Genomic DNA, 5,000 nt, shown 5'->3' with positions numbered 1-5,000 from the left:
CACCTGAATTACCCGAAGCACTAGTAATAGCATTCGCACTTCTCTGGACCCAAGCCAAGCCAAACCAAAAGCCCAGGAACAGGAATGCGTATAAGGAGGAGGTCAGAGGTCAAGCAGAAGCAGTATTGGGCAGACCTCTATTGGAAGCAAACTCCTTGCCGAGCAGCCAACCCGCCGGCCACCCACAGAGATCCTCTCCGTCTATTGTTGACCGAACCTGTGTCGCATCAGTGCCAACAGTTGATGTCCCTGTTGACGAAGAGTCCAACTGGCTCTACATTCAAGACTCCTTGTCCCAGGAATTCAGGTAAGGTGTGGAATTGGAAAGTTATTTCAGCACCACCTTCTCCAACTGTATTTCCCACTGCTCATTTCCTCCCTTGCAATCCTCTTAAAGTTCTTAACAAATTGGTGTTAACATTACTTGTGTTAAATTGCTCATAAGTATCAATCCCAGTTTGCCTTATATTTTATGTTGGATGACTCCTCTCTCAACCTCCAGCACTCTAAATAAACTTTTACCCATTGCTGTAACAACAAGAAGTGATCATATGAATTTCTATATTGCAGAATAGCTTACGTACCGCTGTGTCACTCTACCCTCCCTTCATCAATCAACTTTGAGAAGATTTCCTCAGGATATAATCTGTATAATTGTGGCATTTTACTTACTTATGTAATGCAATCTACTGTACAGTGTCCTTATAGTTCATTAAGCTTCTTTTAAAAGGTCCTCTGCATGCTTGTGGCACCCTTGCTTTGTCAATTAACGTAAACATGGTGCCAAGGAGCCAGTGCTTAGAGCCCCCTTGTGTTACTCTTCTGATTTTATGTAATAATAACTAATTAAGATAGACACTGAATTTCTCTCAAAGTCCTAAATTAAGCTTAAATGATACGAATTCCCTCTTTCTTCTAGAGTGTCAATAAACTACACAGTCGTGCCGTTGCAACAAGGTAAGTCGAAATCCACCTCCCATCGACACATGTAGTAATATATATATATATATATATATATATATATATATATATATATATATATATATATATATATATATATATATATATATATATATATCTATATAGCCCCAGACTGTGCTAACCTTCCAGTTGTCGAAAGTCTTACAAGATGAGGGTGTTAGCACACTTCCAATAGTACTGAAATCCAGAACAGTCGACCACCTCCTAACGTTACTGAGCCACAATGGTTTTAGTTTTCTGAAAAGAAAACTATTGTGCTGGCTTTGTCTATCCTTCCACACTTTTTTCTGTCCGCGCTTTTTTACTGTCCTCACTTTTTCCTGTCCACCCTCAGACTTGAAAACCCACTGAGACTAGAGGGTTGTAAATTGATATGTTGACCATCCACCCTCCAATCATCAAACATACCAAATTGCAGCCCTCTAGCCTCGCTAGTTTTTATTTTATTTAAGGTTAACGTTAGCCATAATCGTGCGTCTGGCAACGATATAGGATAGGCTATCACCAGGCCGTGTTTAAATTTTCATGGGCCGCGGCTCATACAGCATTTTACCGAGACCACCGAGAGACAGATCTATTTTCGGTGGCCTTGATTATAAGATGCACAGAAAACTCGGCTGCGCCGAAGTTTTTTACTTTTTATTTCGGAAAGTGAAACTCAACTTGTTTCCTTCCCAACCTAATCGCTCTGGAGACTCAATGTCGAGACGGGTAATATAAGCAACACTTGAATATATATATATATATATATATATATATATATATATATATATATATATATATATATATATATATATATATATATATATATATATATATATATATATGTATATATATATGTATATATATATATATAAATATAATATATAAATATATAATATATATATATATATATATATATATATATATATATATATATATATATATATACATATATATACAGTATATACATTACATATATACATATATATATATATATATATATATATATATATATATATATATATATATATATATATATATGAGTGTCTTTTCCTGTAATACCACAGTGTAATATGAATATAAGAAGGCCCATAAAACACTATTTAAACGTTGCAACCATATATTTCGGGCACAGAGAAAGAGAGAGAGAGAGAACGAGGTAACGGAACAATTCATTTTCGGGGGATTGGTGCTCAGCATTTGAACAAAGCTATCGGCATGTAAACTTGTTTGCGTGGTTTTAAGCATGTAACTTAAAGCACTGAAGAATTTAGTATAAAAAGCCATGTATCTTTATCATGAACCTCATTACTGTGGTGAAAGCACGGAATTTACGCAAGGACATTCCGCTCTGTAAAACAAGCTACGTATTATAGAAAATATCTATTTTTTTATAATTACTTGCTTTCAATGTCACTGGTAACAACAGGCAAGCTCAGAGACCGACAGTAATTAGTTATCGTAAAAAAAAGTAAATCGGATATTATTATATAATTAATATTTTATACAGTATCATATTAACCTTTTAACTGTTATCCGTGATATTCAAGTTCTCGTCCAACAGTGATCATCTTAATCCACTCCAGGTAAATATTTACCATACCCAGATTGTCAGCAAAACATATCCATTGCATATCTGATGTGTTATGTTACATGAGGTCTTTATATATATATATATATATATATATATATATATATATATATATATATATATATATATATATATATATATATATATATATAAAAGGCTAATACGTGGTCTTTTCAATTTGGGGCTTACGTAGCATGTACTCCGATATTCGAGAGTTCTGCTGTTTTGATATTCTCCAAAAATAACTTACTCAATTATTTCCATCTCATTAGTTTCATATTCTTACGCCAATCTTGGTTTTGTATTTACTGTTTACCTTTCTTATTTCTATACGCCTCCCTTCCTTTCGCTCTCTCTCTCTCTGCATCGCAGAAGGTCAATGAAGAAAATGCTATAGAGAGGAAGTATTCAAGTGGAATGCCCTTGAAATTAGCGTGGGGGGGGGGGAGAAATGATGTATATGTGTTCCCAATACCCCGGCTAACATTACTGCGGTCCGTATATACACGTACTTAAATATGTACTTAACGGTGCAGGAAAAACGTGAACACTACGTATGAGTAAGTATTAAACAGTTAAAGGGCTAATACCAAATGATAATGGTAATGAATGAAATGCAATTAAACTGTTTAGAACTAGCCAACTTTTGAGTCTTCGGTAACATTGCTTTAAATGTATGAGAAATACCACTGAATCGAGAATATACAATATTTTCAACTTAAACACAGCATATTTTATATTATGATCAATGATAGACCTTAATTAAAATCAGATACTGAATTGAATAAAACGTCCAGCTGAAAAATTGATTTCTGTGAGAAACTTCAAAGAAAAAACGAGAGAAAATTAACAAAACAAAACCGTGAATATTTTTCTAAAAAAAATCCTGCATTACGTCTCACTCTGCCTAAAAGAAAATATATATAAAAAAAGTCTAAATGTCATTAGCATGAAATTACCGTAAAAGAAAATTGTTCTAACACTAAAGGTATCAGGTTCGGGAAAGTTTCGGAAACTATAGATATACGACGTCATAAAAATAATAATAAGTTTTCTCCTTCCAGAATGATTGTATTCATTGCTGATGGAATGGGATTAACCTCATAAAGAGAAACGATGTTCTCAACTTATGTTGATTACATCGAGTTCGTAAAAAGAACCGAAACTTTACAGTGGAAGAGAGACACTGAGATGCATGATGAGAGAGAGAGAGAGAGAGAGAGAGAGAGAGAGAGAGAGAGAGAGAGAGAGAGAGAGAGAGAGAGAGAGAGAATGATGGATGTGTTGAAATATATTCTGAATATCTGCGTACATGTGAGTGTGTATGTGTGTTTTGTATATGTGTCTGAGAGAGAGAGAGAGAGAGAGAGAGAGAGAGAGAGAGAGAGAGAGAGAGAGAGAGAGAGAGAGAGAGAGAGAGAGAGGCTGGATGCGTATTAGGAATGAGATTGAGATACATTCTTTGTGGGTATATCTGTATATGTGAAGACGAGAGAGAGAGAGAGAGAGAGAGAGAGAGAGAGAGAGAGAGAGAGAGAGAGAGAGTGGGGCTGCGGTTGGGGTGGTTGTTACAAATGTTTTGGAGAAAGAAGCTGAGATAAAACTACTTCGTCTGTATGACTTTGAGAGCATTCAAGCACAACCGATCGAAAGCTTTGACAGCTTTTGCCTTAAAAGCAAAAACTTATTATGAGCAAACAATAAAACTCTGGACTTGCTAATTAAAACTGCTCGAGCCGTGTTCCTGTAAGTATTCTCATGCATTTTACAAAATGATGAGTGTAACTAATTGTCACTATAAATAGATGAGGGAATCATCAATCAGGGATTGTAGTCCACCCCTCCCCACCCCAACCACCTATCCAACCATCGTACATCCCCAGGCCCTCTCCCCTCCTCCCAGGCCCAAACCCCCGAAACCAATCTCACCCGATAGGAAATCAGTTCAATTACAATTTAATCAAATGCTATTTCACGATCCAGTTATGAAGGAATGTCAATCCTGTGGCAGGTTGACAGATATCTACAAGGGTGTTGCATTCTGGAAATGCACCGCCATGTAAGTCACAATAATTCCCGGATTTAATAAAAAATAAAAGATAAATTTTCCATTCTATGATGACATCTCATTTCAGTTATGCTTCAAAGCGTTGTATTCTTAATTAATAAAGCGATGTTCCTATCGATACCATTCCATTACCTGTCATGACAGTATTAAAAGTTGCCTCACCATTAAATCCTTTATATTTTCAGTCCTTATTTCTAGTTAGAATTCTTTCCTTATCTCTTTTATTGTATTTCAGTTCTTATTCTCTATAAGACACGTTAGAGTCATCTTGATATGCAAATTTTTGTTTACTCCTCCTGTACAGAAAACTTGGTTCACACACCAAAAAAATACTTTATCAAAGAAATATATATATGTATATATACATATATATAGATA

Source organism: Macrobrachium rosenbergii, chromosome 12, assembly GCF_040412425.1.
Source record: "Macrobrachium rosenbergii isolate ZJJX-2024 chromosome 12, ASM4041242v1, whole genome shotgun sequence".
Classification (NCBI taxonomy): Eukaryota; Metazoa; Arthropoda; class Malacostraca; order Decapoda; family Palaemonidae; genus Macrobrachium; species Macrobrachium rosenbergii.
Note: the sequence above shows the minus strand (reverse complement) of the source record.